Source organism: Bubalus kerabau, chromosome 8, assembly GCF_029407905.1.
Source record: "Bubalus kerabau isolate K-KA32 ecotype Philippines breed swamp buffalo chromosome 8, PCC_UOA_SB_1v2, whole genome shotgun sequence".
Taxonomy (NCBI): domain Eukaryota; kingdom Metazoa; phylum Chordata; class Mammalia; order Artiodactyla; family Bovidae; genus Bubalus; species Bubalus kerabau.
This window is the reverse complement of record NC_073631.1, coordinates 97,953,977-97,974,922: the sequence shown is the minus strand read 5'-3', so window position 1 is coordinate 97,974,922 and position 20,946 is coordinate 97,953,977. Positions and strand designations below refer to the sequence as shown.

General features: G+C 42.1%; 1 long non-coding RNA gene across 1 annotated transcript in view; it reads left to right on the top strand.

Moving 5' to 3' along the window:
• LOC129659506 (uncharacterized) overlaps positions 1 to 14,469 on the top strand; it is an 81,848-nt gene extending 67,379 nt beyond the window's left edge. The window contains exons 6-7 of the long non-coding RNA XR_008718095.1: positions 506 to 5,765; positions 14,041 to 14,469. This is a non-coding gene — a long non-coding RNA (uncharacterized LOC129659506). The remainder of the gene's footprint in view (positions 1 to 505; positions 5,766 to 14,040) is intronic.
• Positions 14,470 to 20,946: the final 6,477 nt, after the last annotated feature.

Here is a 20,946-nt window from a genome sequence, read left to right as displayed (position 1 = left end):
TCTCATTTAACAGAACTTTCAAAATCATCCTGTGAAGTCGGTATTACTACTGTTATTCCTATTTTGCACGAGAGAACAAGCAAAAAGAAATGATTTGTCAGTGATGGTGTAACCTTAAGATTTTTGTGCAGGAGTACAAACCCAAGACATTGATTCCAGGGCTCTTCTCTTCACTAGTCCTGCTGTCTCCACTGTGGGTATCACCATCAGTTCAGTTCAGTCGCTCAGTCGTGCTCGACTCTTGGCGACCCCATGGACTGCAGCACGCCAGGCCTGTTCATTTGGTAGGCGGGCTCTCAGATGGCCCCCTCTGCTTCCCATCTATGGGTCTTCATGCCCAGTGTAATCCTCTCCCCTGAAGTGTGGGCTGGACCTAGTGACTTGCTTCTCCCAAATAGAATAACAGCAAAAAGTGATAGGATGTGACTTTTGAAATTAAGTCACAAATAGCTGTGATTCTGTCATGCTCTTAAATATGCTGTCTCTCTCTCTCTCTCTCTCTAAGCAAAGGCCACATTGGGATCTGCTCAGTGGAGAGGCACATCTGGCAAGGAACTGACGCCTTCAGACAGTAGTAGCTCCTGAGGACCCAAGGCCTGCCAAGAGTCACGTGAGTGAACTTGGAAATGAGACCTCCTGCAGAGCCTGGGGGTGATTGCCGCTGCGGCTAAACCCTTGACTGTGGCCTGTGAGAGACCCTGTGTCACAGAACCCAGTTAAACGTGCCCAGATTCCTGACCCATAGAAATTGGGACATTAAAACAACAAAATAAATACAGGTTTGTTGTTTTAAGCCACTACGTTTGGGGGTTGTTTGTTACACAGCAGTAGGTAACTGTATAGCTCATAGTCCTCATGTCTAGACTCAAACTTTCTGCTTACAGTACCTAATATTTTAGATAAACTGATTGTTGGAATAACTTTGCATTAAAGAAAAGGTAAAAAGAGTACAAAGCAGTTTTCTCTCTCACCGTCTGTTACGTTGTGTAACCATGGTACACTGTCCACGCTAACAAGCCAACGTTGGTGCCTTACTGTTGATTAAGTTTCAGAACTGACTCACAGCTCACTGGTTTTCCCACCAATGTGCTTTTACTATTCCACCATTAGGGTTGCATTTTTAATAGCATAATAGATATCATACCCCATAACTCTGTGTGTGTGTGTGTGTGTATATGTGTGTGTGTAGAACAAGATGAAATATATATGTGTTTGCTAAAATCTGGAAGATACATTATTTATTATTCCTTAAATAATAAAAGAATATTAGAAAAGTCTTTAATTAGGGATACTGTTTATAATTATTTAGAAAAATAATCATTACATTAACTGAAAACAGTTATGTGAAGTGACTGAGGAGGGAGGAGGGAGTGGCTCCCAAGTACTAAATGTTAAGGCGCTAACATGTCATAGTTTTAAAAAGTCAAATATATGTTGCTAAAAACCTTTAAAGGTTTCCACTTATTAAGTATACTGAATGCTACAAGATTCACAAATGGTTCTTTGGCATTAGGATGTTGGCATAAATTAATTTTATTTATATAATATGCAAATACTTAATTTGCTTGTAACTATTTAAATAGAGACTGTTCAACTAAGAGTACTTAATTCCTATGCAGTGCAATCTTGGCAAGTCACTTGGTCTTTCTGGGTTTTTCCTTGGAATGAATTTGTATTACTAGATTTTTGCCACAAATTAATCATGGACTACAACTACTTAGTAGCTGTAAACGTTTTGCAAACAAAACTCTTGTCTACAGCATTTAATCATAAACTACTGTCTAATTAAACGTTTAGCTGCATTATTTTGCAGCCTTGTTCCAAGTGATCCATGTAAAAGTAAAACTTTTAGGAAAGAATGAGTGATGTTGCTTAAAGGAGAAAAGACATTCCATTTCTACACACACTCTTGTGGTTGAATTTTTAAGTAGGGTGTACAAAGGAGGAAGTCAAGTGACTTAGCAGAAAATAACATGTAAGGCAAAACTTCAGATAGATCCTGAAAAGCTATTAAGTGAGATTGGATATTTCAAGTCCTCTTGGTGACCTACCAGAATCCCAAATAAACCACTAAAAATAACAACAGAAACAAATTTGAACTTTGAAAATAATGTACACACGAGACCCCAAGTCTTAGTGGCCAAGATTTACTTCCTGGCTTGTCTCTGAGGGATCAAGCCCTTCTTTGTGGCCAGAATGACATACCTGATGTTCAGTAATTAACTACTGAATGAAACAGACAATAGAAGATGTTGCAGAAGCAAGAGATGCCAACAAAAGAGAAATAAATATGATTGGGGGAAAAAAGGAGCAGAACACAGTGTAACCTCATTCACAAGCCGTCACTTTCCAGAACTCTGAATTCATTAAGTTTTCCGCACTTTTCTACTTTGAAAGTGTCAGATGACAAGAAAGCAAGCTGTTAAGTTTACTGAAAAACTGCATGCATAAATATTTCTAATATTATGTTTGGAGGTTAGTACATAATTCATTTCTGTCTAATGTGCCTAAAATATAATCTTGGCTATTCAGAATGATGACTGATCCTCAGAAACCGTGGAAACCATAAATCATCAAAAGCTTCAATCATATTCATCACCCTATGCTTGCTAAAGCCAGAAACTGTAGAAATGTGCTGTCGAGACTTTGTAAACAACTCTCGTTTAGCAAAAAATTAAAATCAAATCTGTATACTCTATAGACAGAACCCATTATTCTTTAAATTTTATTACTGAGATCCAAGTTACCTAACATAAAGTTCACCATTTTAACCACTTAAAGTGTACAGCTCAGTGGCTTTTCCTACATTCATATTGCTGTGTAACCTTCACCACTACCTAGTTCCAGCACATTTTCATCACTCCCAAAAGAAATTCTGTAGCCGTTAAGCAAGATCTCCTCAGTGCCCCCTCTGCCACCCATCCGCTTCCCATGGATTTGCCTGTCCTGGCGTATGTGCGTGCTAAGTCGCTTCAGTTGTGTCCGGCTCTTTGTGACACGTATGGACCATGGCCCACCAGGCTCCTCTATCTGTGGGACTCTCCAGGCAAGAATACTGGAGTGGTCTGGATGTCCTCCTCCGGTGTATCTTCCCGATCCAGGGATCAAACCCACGTCTCTTACATCTGCAGCATTGACAGGCAGCTTCTTTACCACTAGCGCCATCTGGGAAGCCCTGCCTGTTGTGGACATCATGCCAGATGGATACACACAGCATGAGGGCCTGGCTCCACTCACTTGGCGTAACATTTTCAAGGCTCACCCATGTTGTTGCAGTGTCTGTACTTGATTGCTTTTGTGGGTGAACCATAGCCCACTGTACGGGTAGACCACGTTTTGTTTATTTGCTATCGGTCTGATGGGCATTTGGCTTGTCTTTCTCTACATTTCTAGCAATACATGTCCACAGACTATCAAGTCAGGTGGTGCTGGTCCCACAATAACAAAGGGCCATCCTCTGCCTTCCACAAGCAGCCATCTCCAGCCCAGTTGTTTCTTCTGATTATTTTCTTCCATTTAAAATGCTCATACTGCTACTTCCTCATTTCTGCTATATTTATTTTACTTTTTCTACTATGGGAAATGAGGATTTAGTTCTAACATCACACCTTAAGTACATACTACTCCCTTTGCTGCTGCCGCTGCTGCCAAGTCGCTTCAGTTGTGTCCGACTCTGTGCGACCCCATAGACGGCAGCCCACCAGGCTCCGCCGTCCCTGGGACTCTCCAGGCAAGAACGCTGGAGTCCATTTACCATCACAGTTTAGTTATAGCACAATTTTTGGTTAAACCAAGAATTAGTGTCAGTAATTATATAAACGCTGTTGACAGCATGAGTGAGTGAGTGAAATCTCTCAGTTGTGTCTGACTCTGAGACCCTGTGGATTTTAGCCTACCAGGATCCTCCGTCCATGGGATTTTCCAGGAAAGAGTACTGAAGTGGGTTGTCATTTCCTTCTCCAGGGGATCTTCCCAACCCTGGGATCAAACCCGGGTCTACATAATTTTACATTTCTTTTTAAACTTTTAATACTGAAATTAGTAATTTAATAATTTTAACTTGCTCAATTTTCTATGTACTTAATTCTTTTCCAGTCTTCACTATGAAACCCTAAGACCATCTCAGCATTTTTTTCTTGGAGCTGTGTATCCTCCCGTGGTGATCTGGACTGGCTGTTTTCTGGGCATGGTTCCCAGCCATCATCCCAGGACTTAATTTCATTATCATACTAGAAATTCCTTTTCTCTTCTCCTGGGTTGGATTCCCCACCCTGGATCCTGGAATGTTGCTTGCTTTACTTTTAACTTCGTGGCCATCCTTCAGCAGTTTCCTAAAAAGGGATGTGCGTGCTGAGTTGCCTCAGTCGTGTCCAGATCTTTGCAACCCTATGGACTGTAGCCCACTAGATTCCTTTGTCCATCAGATTCTCCAGGCAAAATACCGGAGTGGGTTGCCATGCCCTCCTCCAGGGGATTTTCCCGACCGGGGATCAAACCCGCATCTCTGTCTCCTGCTCTGGCAGGCAGGTTCTTTACCACTAGTGCCACCTGGGAAGCCCTCAAGAAAGAAGAACCAGGAGGTAATTTTTTGAGGCTTTTCACTTTACTTTTATGTTAATTCCTGATTGGAAAACAGACATTTGTTTTCTAGCTCCCTGTGTTGCTGAGTAGTCTGATACAATGCTAATTTCTGGCTCGTTTTCTCTGGACGTTTTTAGGAGATCCTGTTTCTTCCTTATGTTGTTTAAATTTCATAATTATGTGTATGATTGAGGTTTTGTTGATTTATTCAACCAGGTATTTAATATCCTTTTCATCTTGGAGGTTTATTTTTTTTCAACTTTCAAAAATAATTTGTTATTTCTTAGATAATTCCATGTATTCATTCTCACTGTTCTTTCTTTCCTGAAATGTTAATTTTCCTATATTGGCCCTCCTGGACAATCTCTGTTATTTTTCCTTTTTTTTTCCCTTCCGGTTTCCTATCTTCTTGATCTTATTTTCATTTCTGGGACAATTCCCACCTATATTTTCAAAATGTAATATCAAATTCTTATTTTTGCTAACATGTGTTTAATATCTGAGCGTTTTTGTCTTTTTTTTTTTAGCCTTTTGTTCCTGTTTTGAGGATTCATGAATGTCTCTGAAGATGTTAAATAGATATTCATCTCCCCCACCTTTTAAAGTTTTCTGCTCCCTGCACTGTTGCTGATAAACCTGTTTATCCCAGTTTCTTTGTGTTTTACTTTTTGGTTTTGTCTTTCACGTTAGAGGCTTTCTTGGATGTCTTGTGATCCTTGACTATCCATTCACTTACCAACTGTTGGGTTCATCCTAGGATGCATGAGAGGCAGAATCATGACAAAATGTCCACATCCTAAACCCCAGAACTTGTAGAAATGTTGCATCACATGGCAGAAAGGACTTTGCAGATGAGTTTCAGGTTAAGACCCTTGAGATGGAGAGAGCAGCCTTCATTACCCAGGTGGGATCAATCTAATCACTCGAGCCCATAAAAGAGAGAATGGTTCCCAGCTGTCTTCAGAGGGAGACTTGACTACCTAAGAAAGGTCAGAGAGTTGCCACATTGCTGGTGTTGAAAATGGAGGATGTGAGTCACAAGCCAGAGAATACAGTCGGCTTCTTAGAAGCTGGGGGGAAAAAAGGTAACAGAATCTCTGCCAGAACTTCCAGGAGGGAATGCAGCCTGCGGACACTGCTTTTACCCCAGTGAGACCTGCTTCAGACTTCTGGCCTCTAGAATGGTAAGGTATAAATTTATGTTGTTTTAAGCAACAGAGTTTATAAAAATTTCTAACAGCAGCAATAGAAAACTAATACAGGGTGATTGGCTTCCCTGGTGGCTCAGACGGTAAAAGAATCTGCCTGCAATGCAGGAGATCCAGATTCAATCCCAGGGTCAGGAAGATTTCCCTGGAGAAGGGAATGGCAACCCACTCCAGTATTCTTGCCTGGAGACTCCCATGGACAGAGGAGCCTGGCGGGTCCAGGACATGGGGTTGCAGAGTCAGACATGGCTGAGTGACTAACCCTTTCACTACAGGGTAACTGGAAGGGCAGCCGCTCACTGAGAATTCCCAATTTCACTCTCTATAAACTTTGGGGTTTTTTTTCACTTTTTGGTCTGGTCACTTTCTTCAGTGATGAATCCTTCATTCTCCTTGTGGGGGTCTATCAGTTAGGCTCAAAGAGAATCACCACAGGTTTCACTAGAATAAATTAATTATAGCCATTAATGTGTGTGTGTTTAGTTGCTAAGTCATGTCCAACTCTGCAACTCCATGGACTATAGCCGGCCAGGCTCCTCTGTCCATGGATTCTCCAGGCAAGAATACTGGAGTAGATTGCCATTTCCTCCTCCAGGGGATCTTCCCAACCCAGGGATCAAACCCATGTCTCTTATGTTTCCTGCATTGGCAGGTGGGTTCTTTACACTAGTGCCATCTGGGAAGCCCATACAGGCTTTAGGGTCTTCACAAACGTGGGAGGGGGTTTGCTGGGAAAGGAGAGGGCTTGAAAGCTGCAGCTGGAGAATTAGTGAAATTGTCACTGAAGACGTGAGCCTGCAACATGAGCAGAAGCTGGAGGCACCAGGCAATTCCAAGAAGCCACAGCATCTACCAACCAAAAGGGGCCGTGAAATGGGAGCTTGTGGGGAGAGATCAGTGTACCCACCACATCTGACCATTGGAATAATGGTGTTCCCTCTGCTCTGGCACCTGAATCTTATTCACATTCCTCTCACTGGCAGACTAGGCCTGGAATCGTGCCAGGAAAGGGGTTCTGGGAAGGGTGGTTCCCAGCCTTAGACAGGCATGCTGACAACCATGAGTAGACAACCCAGCATGGAGGTATATTGTAAGCTTGGCTGCCAGGTTCTGGAAACTGAACTGAGGAAAGCAGCTAGAAGCTGAACAATGAGGGAAGCTCACTGTTCACAACATGGACTGAAATCTAACCCTCTTCGCAGTAAGGTACCTGATCTTCCCATGGCTGTGCCTGAGATTCCCTGAGTCCAGAGCTTCTCCAGAGAATGGCATTTGTGTTGGGGAGGACAGGGGAGAAGACTGGAGTTTTAACTGAGCCCTCACCCAGACTCCCAGTGAGGCCTGTTTTTGGTCCCCATTTTCAGAGGCGACTGCACCTTCCACTTTCCACCAATCTGCACAGTTATCAGTTTGCTGGGGTCTTAAGGTTTTGGCCTGTTTCCTTACCACATATCTGTTTCCTCTCTTAAGATTTTGTCCACAGCCTCACGGGCTGCTGTCTACTCTGGCATTCTCTTTGTCCTTATTGGCTCATACTTATTTTACCCTTTATTATCATGTTAGTGGGATTTCAGAAGCAAGTCAACAAGCCTATGAGTTCACTTTGTTTAACTGAACAGCTGTAAGGTTTTTAAGGTTAATTGTATATTGTGTAAAGAGCTCAAAGCCAGGTGGCTTGGGTCTAGTTCCAGCTACCTTACCATTTTAAAGAGCCAAATTTTCTCATCTCTGAAACGAAGTGGTCCCATCGGGGTCCTTTTTCAAGACTCCAGTGAAAGCTGTCGTCCTTCTCCCTTAAGAGAAAAACAGTACACATGTGTACACACACACGCGAGTTTATTTTAGAAGGTTCACAGGTCCCTGAGGGCCTTCCAAGAAGCCTCCAAGGGTATTAACCCCAAAGTTCAGAACCCCTGACTTATACTGCCTCTGAGGCTACTTTTAGATTGGACATTCTGATTTTTCAAAGCTGTAAGGTTTAAATGAAGTATATTTCAAAGTTGACATTTCAAGGCATACACAAAAATAAACTCAAAATGGATTAAAGATCTAAACGTAAGACCAGAAACTATAAAACTCCTAGAGGAGAACATAGGCAAAACACTCTCTGACATACATCACAGCAGGATCCTCTATGACCCACCTCCCAGAATATTGGAAATAAAAGCAAAAATAAACAAATGGGATCTAATTAAAAACTTCTGCACAACAAAGGAAACTATAAGCAAGGTGAAAAGACAGCCTTCAGAATGGGAGAAAATAATAGCAAATGAAGCAACTGACAAACAACTAATCTCAAAAATATACAAGCAACTCCTAAAGCTCAATTCCAGAAAAATAAATGACCCAACCAAAAAATGGGCCAAAGAACTAAATAGACATTTCTCCAAAGAAGACATACAGATGGCTAACAAACACATGAAAAGACGCTCAACATCACTCATTATCAGAGACATGCAAATCAAAACCACTATGAGGTACCATTTCACGCCAGTCAGAATGGCTGCAATCCAAAAGTCTACAAGCAATAAATGCTGGAGAGGGTGTGGAGCAAAGGGAACCCTCTTACACTGTTGGTGGGAATGCAAGCTAGTACAGCCACTATGGAGAACAGTGTGGAGATTCCTTAAAAAACTGGAAACAGAACTGCCATATGACCCAGCAATCCCACTGCTGGGCATACACACTGAGGAAACCAGAAGAGAAAGAGACACGAGTACCCCAATGTTCATCGCAGCACTGTTTATAATAGCCAGGACATGGAAGCAACCTAGATGTCCATCAGCAGATGAATGGATAAGAAAGCTATGGTACATATACACAATGGAGTATTACTCAGCCATTAAAAAGAATACATTTGAATCAGTTCTAATGAGGTGGATGAAACTGGAGCCTATTATACAGAGTGAAGTAAGCCAGAAAAAAAAACACCAATACAGTATACTAACGCATATATATGGAATTTAGAAAGATGGTAACAATAACCCTGTATACAAGACAGCAAAAGAGACACTGATGTATAGAACAGTCTTTTGGACTCGGTGGGAGAGAGAGAGGGTGGGATGATTTAGGAGAATGGCATTGAAATATGTATAATATCATATATGAAATGAGTCACCAATCCAGGTTCGATGCACGATACTGGATGCTTGGGGCTGGTGCACTGGGACGACCCAGAGGGATGGTATGGGGAGGGAGGAGGGAGGAGGGTTCAGGATGGGGAACACATGTATACCTGTGGCGGATTCATGTTGATATATGGCAAAACCAATACAATATTGTAAAGTTAAAAAATAAAAGAGTTAAGGAAATAGTTTTCAATGTACTAGTTATCAAGAAACCAAAAAAGCTGGACTCCAGCTTTTAGTCTTAATTCATTTCAGAGGGATCAAGAGACTTAATTTGCAGCAACATGGATGGACCTAGAGATGATCATACTTAGTGAAGTAAGTCAGAAAGAGAAACACACATACCATTCAATATCACTTACATGTGGAGTCTAAAATATAACACAAAATGAGCACATCTGGAAACAAAAACAGATTCACAAACACAGAGGACATACTTGTCACCAAAGGTGAGGGGGAAGGACTGGAATCTGGGGTTAGCAGGTGCAAATTATACTATATATATATATATATATATATATAAAATATATTATATAAAAATATTATATATAGGATGGATGAACAACAAGGGCCTACTGTACAGCACAGGGAACTATATTCAATATCCTGGGATAAACCATAATGGAAAAAATATGAAAAAAATATATATTTATGTATAACTGAGTCCCTTTTCTGTTCAGCAGAAATTAAACCCAACATTGTAAATCAGCTATACTTCAATAAAATTTTCTGAAGTAAATTTAAAAAGGGGCTTCGAGGTTTAAGTGGCTTGTGGACTTCCAGATGATTAATTGGCATTCCTGGTGGAAGGAGTGACCAGAGATTAAAGGAACCTTCTCATTTGCTCATCATGAAAAAGACCATGAAATCCTGGGGAGAAATCTTATCAGAAGTTTGGCCGGCAGGCATTGAGGGTAGTCCAGGTGACATCAGCAGTAGTCTCCCTGTCACTGCACTCTTCAGCACACGATTTTTTAAATTAAATTTTGGCTGCACTGGATCTTCATGGCAGTGCACAGCGTCCTTACTGCGGTGGCTTCTCTTGTTGCAGAGTGTGGGCTCCAGGTGCATGGGCTTCGGCGGTCACAGCGCACAGGCTCAAAGTTGTGGAATGCAGGCCGAGTTGCCCCTCAGCATGTGGAATCCTGGACCAGGGATCAAACCCATGTCCCCTGCATTAGCAGGCAGACTCCCAACCCCTGGACCACCAGGGAAGGCCCCACAATTTTTAAAAGTGATGTCAAGAAAACAAGCTCAGCTGAGCTACAGATGCTAGACAGTAGCATCACTATGTACCCAAACAACCCTATATTGGTTTTGGTCTTTCTGTTTTAGCTCTTTAGGACCTGAGGGGCAGCATAGCTGCTAGGATTCTGTTCATATTATCGTATTATGCTCTGTGTGGAAAAGGGGCAAGATGACTTGTTTGGGGCTGACAAAGAGAACTTTTCCTGTATTGCTGAGAAAGATGAGAGGAACAAGGGCACAGCTTTTGCCTAGGTCAGGAGGAAGTGTGAAGGGGAGCGTCTCTACTAACTGTCCTCCAAGAAATCAGAGCAGCATTGCAGTTACAGTTTTTTATCTCTGGACCCGATGAGAGCTTAGATCAACCCGACAAGGCTTTTTGTTGTTGTTCAGTTGCTCAGTCGTGTCCAATTCTTTGTGACCCCATGGACTGCAGTATAGCAGGCTTTCCTGTCCTTCGCTATCTCCCAGAGCTTGCTCATCCTCTGTCACTTCCTTCTCCTGCCCTCAATCTTTCCCAGCATCAGGGTCTTTTCCAGTAAGTCATTTAATGCCTTTGTTTGTTATCTGGTTGAGGCTACTTGGAACTCCGGATGTAGGGCCATAATAGGATTACTACTGAGTGGACGGAGGCCACATACCTGTAACCTCGGTGCCATCTTCCTTTGCCTTGGTAGTTTTGTTCATTCTCTTTTTTCTTTTACATGTTGCAAGTTTTAGAAAGTTAAGCCTTTTTTTAAGTACATAAAAATTCATTAGAAATAAAAGCAAATTATAACAACAGGACACTATTTTTGCTCCCATTACAGTAGCAACATATTCATTTATGATAGTAAATGCCCGATGTCAGGAACTGCCAGGGAGAAGGGTAAAGTGGCACAGCAGCCCTGAGGTGTGAGTGTCAGGAAGCAGAGCCATGAGGATGCACACACCCCTCGAGCCCTGCACCCCCACTCGTGACACAGTCAAGGCAATGATACAAAGGTGTGGACAGAATCAACTACGAGGCTGCACCTTACATCACATGGTTTATGAGAAACTGGAGACAGTCAAATAGTGGATCATTTAAATAAATTACAGTGCAGAAATACAAATGATGTACTAAAGACAATGGAGGGCAGAGATGGACTTCTATCTACACATGAAGTCAGTATTTTGTTAAATGGAAAAAGCAAGTTATGAGAGCAACTGCTGAGCCTGCCAAGTACAAGTTATGTTTGATATGTCATATAGCATATAGAAAGCAGTGGCTTCACCAGCCAATCATTTTTTTAAAGACTTTGAGATGGGTTTTAACAGTATAAGGGGGTGACGGAGGATTAGATGGTTGGATGGCATCATCGACTCAATTGACGTGAGTTTGCGCAAACTCCAGGAGATCATGAAGGACAGGGAAGCCTGGCATGCTGCAGTCCATGGGGTCACAAAGAGTCAGACATGACTGAATGACTGAACAACAACCCCATTCTACAGTTGGTAAAAATGAGAGGTATCCAAAAGAAGAGCTGTTTTCTTAGGTTCAGCAGTCAGTGAGGGTTGGGAAGAGCATCCGCCAGCATCCTGTCTGTCCTACGCCATCTATGCACAATGGCCACCCAAGGCCATGAGTTTTGATTTTTTCTGATACCAGAGCTTAGAACCTTATAGAAATTATTTTAAGTTGATGAAAGAATTTTTTGGCATTGATTTTTTTTCTTAATCCCCGTGACCTAGTTCTAGAGAAGTTCTGAGCTCCACACCCCTCCTTTGCTCACACTGTCAAGGCCAAGCAACAACCTTTAGCCAACTGCTTTGGACCCACCCTGCTTTGAAAAGGCTCATTCCACCCAGGTAGCCTTAGTATCCAATGGCCAACCCTGCCCACTGCGTGGAAACAATAGATAAGTGCCTGAGCTGGCACTGCCCTGGTATGTGGGTGCGGTTGGGAAGCTTGAGGCCAAACTGTGCCGACTTGCTGTCTCTGGATTAGCACTTTCTAAAGCTAGAGAAGACAAGAGTGGTGGTGGGTACATAATTCTTCCTTCAGGGAGGTAAGAGGGGTCTGTAGGTGGACAGGGAGCTTGTTCATCAAATTCCTAGGAAGTAGTCAAAGAAGAGGAGGAGGAAAGAAGGTCCATGTTATATCTACTGCTTTTTATAAATCCTGCCTCCAGGGAAACAAACATCCACAGAAGTGTGGCGCTGCACCGGTCTGTATCAACCCTCAGTGTTGGACACCACCCGCCATGGGTTGGGCAGAGATGGTGCAGGCCTGGCAGAGGGTGAGTAGCCGGTCCTGTGCCAAAGGCTTGATGTGGCAGGAGGTGACAGGACAAAGGTCCTGGAGCGTGCCAGCTGGGCGCCAGCCTTCTTAGCTGTCAGAACTGGTCTCAGAAAAAAGCACAGCCCCTGGCTATGCTTTTGAAAGAGGCATTTTTACTCTATGAAAACAGCTGCCCCTCCCTTCAGGCTTCCTTCCTGTGACTGAACAGGCCAGAGGGGAAGGTCAAGGGCAGACAGGAGAACCAGGACAAAGGACTAAGGTGTGGATTGTACATGGAGCCGTGCTCTCATCCTAGCTCACTTACTGACTTCCTGCAAAAAATAACGTTGGGTGGGGAAGAGGCCAGGAGAAACATAAATGAGCAGACCTTCCGCAATAAAACAGTGAACAGTTACGAAATTCTTGGTGTGGAGTGGGGGGGCCCTTGCCTGCAAACGACTGCGAAATGACTTTGGAAAAGGTCCTGTTTCCATCCTGATGGGCTGAAAGAAACCACTAGCCCCATTTTTCCTACCTAGAAGGTAAGGTCAATAGCGATACCTCCTTGAGATGTCTTGAAAATAAAAGTGGTAATGGCCATAAAGAGAAAAAGAGGGATTGTGGTCATGTATACGGGTCTTTTTTTATCTAAAGATGATGTATCCGACCTGAAATTATCACAACGTTGTTAATCAGCTATAACCCAATACAAAATAAAAAGTTTAAAGTCTGGAACAAAACAAAAAAAGATGTGTCCTGCTGAGATGGGCTAGATTCTAGGTCCTTGGGTAAGCTTTTCCTGAGTTCATACCTCTTATCCCTGAAGCAAGAGCTCCTCAGTGCTGCACAGTGTGAGGATTACAGTCTGCTGGGTTGTGGGAGTGTCCCAAAGACCCAGAACATGTGACTCGTTCCACTTTGCCTTCTGGAGCACAACACTGGCCCTGGGAAGCAGCCATCCCCCATTCCTTTAATATCTCAGCACAATTCAGTTGAATACAGATTTGTTGAGCACCTACAATGTTCCAGGCACTGTCTAGGATTTAAGAGGCAAGTTCCTCTGTAACATGCCCAGAACTCGGGCCATTTCCACCTCAAGATATTGGTAAACTGATTGCAAGTGCTATCTTTTCATGCTATTAAATCTCATACTGCTCTCCCCATGCTGCTTATCTAGCATGCTACAACTTTCTCTTTGAAGTACTTTTTAAGTTCTGAGACAGAAGAGAGAGCTTTGTGCTCAGTTGTGTCCAACTCTTTGCCTGGACTGTAGCCAGCTAGGCTCCTCTGTACATGGGATTCTCTAGGCAAGAATACTGGAGTGGGTTGCCATCTCCTTCTCCAAGGGATCTTCCCGACCCAGGGATCAAACCTGGGTCTCCTGCATTGCAAGCGGATTCTTTACCAACTGAGCCACCAGGGTACCCTAGGTCCTGAGAAAGAGACCCTAAGAAGGGCAGGAGGAACCCCTGATGCTTAATTAGGTGAAAGACACTGGAATCCTATTGCAACCAGGGTCCTCCCTAGTCAGCAGAGGAAAGTCTGATCGTGTGGTTTGTCCTTCCCGAACAAACTTCTACGTAGCCTGTGATTTGCACCACCTCCATACAGTAATCTCTGCCTTGTTCGTTTGCAGAGAGCTGGTGGAGATGGAGCTGCAGTGTGTGTCCATGGAGCAGATTAAACACTATCTGCCCCAACCTGCCTGAGACTGTCCTCTCCCTGGCTGGCAGTACTTGAATGGGGGAAAAAAAAAAAAAAGCAATCCTCCCAAGCTCCCAGCAAGCAGGAGTCCCAAGAGTCATGACCAGGATCTCATCACAAAGTGGAATTCATCTCTCAAAAGAAGTGTATGAAGCTGTATAAATCACAGTATAAAATTAAGTTTGGGAATTGTAAAATGTACTGTATTTATATGTAACTCATTCTAAAAGTTGCCACAAAGGCTGAATTGGAAGCTTCATGTCTGCATGAAATTTCCTATATTTTTAATGTGTATGATGGACTTAATTTTTCTTGAATATTAAAATCTGACAATTGCTATGAAAAAAAAAAAAAAAAAGAAGTGTATGGCTGACCGGACTTCATCAATTCAGATATGTCTGCCCCTGGTCTGAAATGGAAGGTAAGTGGAAGGTCAAGACCAGCACTCAGGACGCTGGAGAACTCCCTGCTGAGGTCAGAGTGGGTCACTGTCCTGTCACAGTTCTTCCGACACACTGATTCTTGGTGAGAGCAACAGTGCGTTTCTGCCTGCCTTTGGCATCGCTCACATTCATGTTTTTCTCACTTAATAGGCTGTAAGCCTTTTGATGTCAGGGTCCACATTCCCAGCACACGCCTTGCACAGTGTAGCTAAGCACTCAGTGTAGAGTTGGCATGAAAAGTGCTGTTTTCCACAAACTGTTCTTAGAGGATTAACCTATGATAAAGCTTTATGTCAACACAGATTTGCTGGGTGTCAGCAAGGCAGCACCACACTGAAGTTGGAAACCCCCACTCTGAGAAGCAGAAGCCTCTCTCTAACCATTGTCTTTGGGAGTATGGCATAGCTGTTGCTACTCCCTTAGAAACTGAGGGTAAAATATTGCGCTCGACCTGTATTCCACTGACTTTGGCACCAGCTGGTTTTTAGACTATTTAAAAACCTACTCATATTCAAATGGAGTTCTGGAACTAGGAGCATCCTAATCTATAAATTTTAGCCAGAAGTTCTCTGCCTATCTTACATTCCCTAAAAGGAGTTCAGGGAGCAGATGGACTTTATAGCTTAAATATGTGGCTTTAGGAGGGGCACACACTTCCTTATACCACTTTAAAGACATTCCACATCCGTGAGAACGTAAATCTACTGCCATTGTAGGAGCTGAATTTTCAAAGATCAGATGATTCAGCACCATGGTCAGGGCCAAAGAGATTAAATTTGGGCCTGAAGTAAATCCCCTCTATAGGAGAGAAATAAAGGGACTCTTTATCTGAAGAATTCTCCTTCTAAACAATAATGAGATACCACTACATCTACTAGAATGGCAAAAATGCAGAACGCTGCCAAAACCAAATGCCAAGAAGAATGTGGTGCAACAAGAATTATTCATCACAGGTGGGAATGCAGAATGGTTCCTATCAACCACTCTGGAAGGTAGTCTAGCACCTCACAAAACTAAACATACTCTTACCATACAATCCAGCAATCATGTCCCTTGAAAGAGTTGAAAACTTATATCCACATTAAAACCTGTACATGGATGTTTATAGCAGATTTATCCATAATTGCCAAAACTCAGAGATAACCAAGATGTCCTTCAGTAGGTGAATGGATAAAGAAGGGGTGGTACATCCAGACAATGGAATATTATTCAGCACCCAAAGATGAGCTGTTGAACCTTGAAAAGGAAACTTAAGTGCATGCTGGTAAGTGAAAGAAGCCAATTCAAAAAGGCTGAAAACTGTATGACTCCAACTATATGCCATTCTGGAAAAGGTAAAACTCTGGAGACAAGAGAAAGACCGGTGGTTGCCAGAGGGTAGGTGGGGATGGAGGGATAAACAAGTGGAGAACAGGGAATTTTTCAGGACAGTGAAAATACTCTGCATGATGCTGTAGTGGTGGGTACCTGCCCCTGTAGATCTGTCCAGACTGTAGAATATACAGCACCGAGAGTGAACCCTCATGTGAGCTAAGGACTTGGAGTGATAACAATGCGTCACTGTAGCTTCATCATTTGTGACAAGTGTACACCCTGGTGGGGGATATTGTAATAGCAGAGGCTATCCACATATGAGGACCGATTATACGGGAAGCCTCTGAACCTTCCTAAAACTTTTGCTGTAATCCTAAAACATTTTTTTAAACTTTTTTTTTTTTAAAGAAGTCTTTAAAAAAGAATTTACCTTCTTCCCTGACTCTAATGGCTGGTCAAGCCAGTGCTCAGGGCAGCCAAAGAAAAGACGCTCGAAGCCCCAGCTCCACACTGTGACAGGAACCACTCTGTCCTCAGGTGTTGCCTGGACTGGAACCCGTATCCATAACCACAGGTCTCAATCTGGACTTACTCCTTTAAGTGTAAGAGTTTGGAGGTGGCTGCTTTTCCCCTGCTGATTTTCAATGTCTGCTAATCTGAAATAGAAAAAGCCATCATATCTTTTAGTTGTGTTAATCCAGATGTCTGAGGGGTCCTCTAAAACAGAAGGTAGGGGCTGTCCTCAAGGACCCTGAAGGAAGACTTGGCCCCAGAATCATCCTTTGCCCTTCACAATGGCTCTTCTATAGGAAAAGCTAAACCTATGTGAGTCCAGGCAAACTTATAATGCAGAGGGGGCAGGAACTAACATCTCCTGACCAACCCCTGTGTGCCAGGTGTGAAATGGTAACCGCCTTGTCATCTGCACAGCAGCCTGACGCAAGTGCGAGTCTCTAACGCCAGTTCACAGGAACATGTGCACAAGCACGGATGCGGCGCACGGCCGCGGAGGGTGGAGGAGAAACCCATTCTTGTTAATAACCTGTGTGCTTTGCATTATGTGATACATGCAGTCCTAAAGATACGAGTTAAGCTCTACATTCATGTTGTGTTGTCTTAGAGAACACTCATTCAGGTTTTTTCTTCCCTTATTTCAAAAAGTTTAGAATCCAGAACTAGAATTGAAATCCTTCCAGTGGGAATATAAAATGTTAAATGAAATACTTGGTGGTAGATGACTAATTGCTTTTCTGATCTATTTGAGAATGTATAAGATTGAACAATGTAGAATGTATAAAATTGAAACCACAGTAAGTTAATATTACAAAGTGGCATGGACACACACACGCATGCCACCCTCATTAGGTCCTAATGGGGATACACTGCAGACTTCCCAGGTGGCACTAGTGGTAAAGAACCCTCCTGCCAATGCAGGAGACACAAGAGGTGCAGGTTTGATCCCTGGGTCAGGAAGATCCCCTGGAGGAGGGCATGGCAACCCACTCCAGAATTCTTGCATGGAGAATCCCACGGACAGAGGAGCTTGGTGAGCTACAGTCCATAGGGTTTCAAAGAGTTGGACATGACTGAAGTGAACTAGCACGCATGGGGATACACTGCAGGTTCCGTCCCCATAACAAGTGTCCTAGGAAGCACAGCAGTGATGACAATCACAGGATGTAGTAATTAATTACCGTTAGTTGAGTGCCTGGATGCTTTACTTCAAGATCTCCTTCAAATTCTCACTTATTCTTTTTTTGCAAGTTCTAAAACCAGATGCTTTTTTTAATACAAAAGTCTAATTGCTGTGGAATCTAATGTATGTCCTCCTTTCATACCAGATATCCTCCTTCGCAAATATTTAATTTACAACCCTCCCATGACTCACCTTTTGGAAATGATCTAGAAGGAACCACACCTCTTTTGGTCCCACCTACACACATTGCTAAGTCTTCAACTTTGGGAAAAAGCATTCCTGAGTTATGTTAAGTAATATGAGACAATAAAACGGACTTGTCTTACAAACACAAAACTATAATGACAAATCAGATTTTTTTTTTTTAGGCCTCATGTGCTGCTTTCTCATACCCCACAACCTATACTTATAAAATCTCTGCCCTTTTTTGGCATGAGTCATGCCTGGAGAACATCATAAGAGAGCCTGTGCCTAGTTAAATATGAAATTCTTTTTGAATTAGTGAAAAGAGACAAAGGGAAATGAAGCCTGTATACCTAATGGTAGTATAAAATGAACAAAACCATGAAGGATAAAGCGATGAAAGGCGATGAAAGGTAAAAACGATGTTCTGTGTCTTTTTGGGGATCGTAGAAATTTCTAAGTTCCCAGCATTTACCCAATTTGACGATACTATGAAAAAATAATGTACACAAAATTCACATTCAAATAACTCCTGTGGCAGGCATCTCCTTTCTTTTCCCATTCTAACAGAACGCCAGTCGTGTTCAGAGGATGAGACAAAATGTACCCCCCACTAAAAATACTTGCCCGCTACACGAGATGGTCCTGTGACAGTAAAGGTCTACACAACAGAAATTAACACAACACTGCAAATCAACTATACTTCAAAAAAATGCTGAAGTCAATGGAATTTCACCATTTAGATTGGCAAAAATCACCATCTGACATCACCAGTGTCAGCAAGGTTGTGGGGAAGTGGGATCTCGCACACCCCACCAGGAGGTGGGTAAACTGATGCAGCTACTGACGAGAGCAGTTTTCCAGATCTAGTGAAACTTAGGATGAACACACCAAGTAGCCCAGGAAGTCTTGCAGCGTGCACGAGAGAGCTGGAGAGGGAGGAGTGCTATTTTACAGCAGTGAAGCCCTGGAAATAATCTAGGTGTCTGTTAACAAGCAAACTGACAGAAACATCAGGACACACTCTTACAATACCCAAGTGAACAAACGCAAAGCTCAGATCTACACAAGGATATGAAATGATTTAGTGGAATGCTGCAGCCACGTCTCAAGAGCTATTTGTTAAAATTTCAGTAATTTTATGAGCTGGTTGATATTATATCAGTAGTTTGAGGTCAGTCACGTTAGGAGTATTTACAACACTGAAATTAGAACAAGCAATAAATCACACCCCTTTTCACCATCACAAGAGCTGGTGGTTAAGCATTTACCAGCACGTCACTAGACAGACTTCAAACACAGCATTTATTTTAAAAGGAAAGTTGCAGAATGACACCAGTGTGGTGGCATATATTTAGAGCTTAAAAACATATAGAAAAGTTATATATTTATAATATTTATCAATGGTAATAAAATGCAGTCTAGAAGGAGAAATGCCGGATTTGTGATAACAATTGTCTCTGGAGAGGGGGGCAATGTAATAGGCATGATGGAAGGGAAAGAGAGGACTTGAACTTTTTATCTGTTATGTTCTATTTATTTTAAAATATCTTAAACTAAAAAGTGAACAAAAAGTTAATTTTTTTCAATTATGGGCACTAAGGATAAAAATGTTTACTATTCTATGTTTATCTCTATTATTTAGATTTTAAGATAAAAAGCAAAGAATGAGTCCAAGGAAAACTTGCATATCACATTTCATTGATGCCATGACATTGACAATAAGATTCACTATTATTTTATATACCACTAAGAGTTTTGACATCTGTCATTTAAACCATGTTGATGAGGGCATATAGAATCTTAAAATCACGCATTTTAGAAACAAAAGTAAATGTGTCTTAGAGTTGATAAAACGTGATATATTGGATTATGTAGAATTTTGCAGCTTCTACACAAATAGCATTGTATCAGGAAATGAGTTTGGTGCATACCACCACATAATAACAGTGCTTAAACAGCTTAGAAGTTTATCTTCATTTCACATGGACTCAGTCATGATGTGGACAGCCCAGGACTCATGAACTATCTATCCTGTCTACATGATTTGCTCAGACCCCCAGATATCCTATATGTCATCCTATATTCAATATTTGGCTTCCATTTTCAAAGTTACTTTATGGCCCAAGATGGCTGCTGGAGTGCCAGCCATCAATCACATTCTAGATGTATGCCTGGGAGAGGAAAAGGGCAAAATGCCTTCCTCCCAGCTTAGCTCTCTTTGAGGTATGTTTAAGGAAATCTTCATATATCCATAAAATGGGAAAAGCTCTATGAAGGCAAGAGTCCTATCTGTTTTACCAGTGCATCCCCAGCACCTAGCACCAAGCAGAGCATGCTGAGGCACTGAAGGAAAAAAAAAAAAAAAATGTGAAATGAATGGATACTTGCAAAGAAATGGATAAAATGCACCATAACCATTTAAATATTTTCATAAGTAAGAAACAGGGACATGTCTGTTACAATAGAATTTGTGAAAACATTATAGTGTAATCCTAATTTTATTGAAAATGTATGCCTAGGGAAAGAAAGGAATATGCTAATCTATTAACTGGTTTTCTAAATATATGGTGAAATGTCTCTGATTTTTAATAATTTTTTTATACTTTTATAAATTTTCCAAATTTATGCAATAAGCCAGAATATTTTTCTGATTAGAAAAACCCGGTAAGCTTCAAAATCCCCCAATCAATCAATCAATCAATCAAGAAGAAGAATGTTTTCGTCTAAGTATTAAAATCAGGTAGTGAGTTTATAAACCAAAAGAAGTAATCAACAGCCACATATGCTGTGGAGAGTCTAACAATGCCACTTCTCTTATCCAGCAGCTTTGTTTTATTAATACAGTTGGGGAAAAGAGATGTTGACATTTGCAGATGACACCCATGTGGAACCATGCCTAGCCTGCATTTGGGGCAGCAAATTGATTCCCTATCCCATATCTCAGTTTTTCAACCTAATGGTTAGCATGTGTATGTGCTAAGTCACTTCAGTTGTGTCTGACTCTGTATGATCCTATGGGCTGTAGCCCATCAGGATCCTCTGCCCATGGGATTCTCCAGGTAAGAATACTGGAGAGGGTTGCCATGAACCCCCTCCAGGGGTTCTTCCTGACCCAGGGATCGACCCTGCATCCCTTACATCTCTGGCATTGGCAAGTGGGTTCTTTACCACTAGTGCCACCTGGGAAGCACTAATGGTT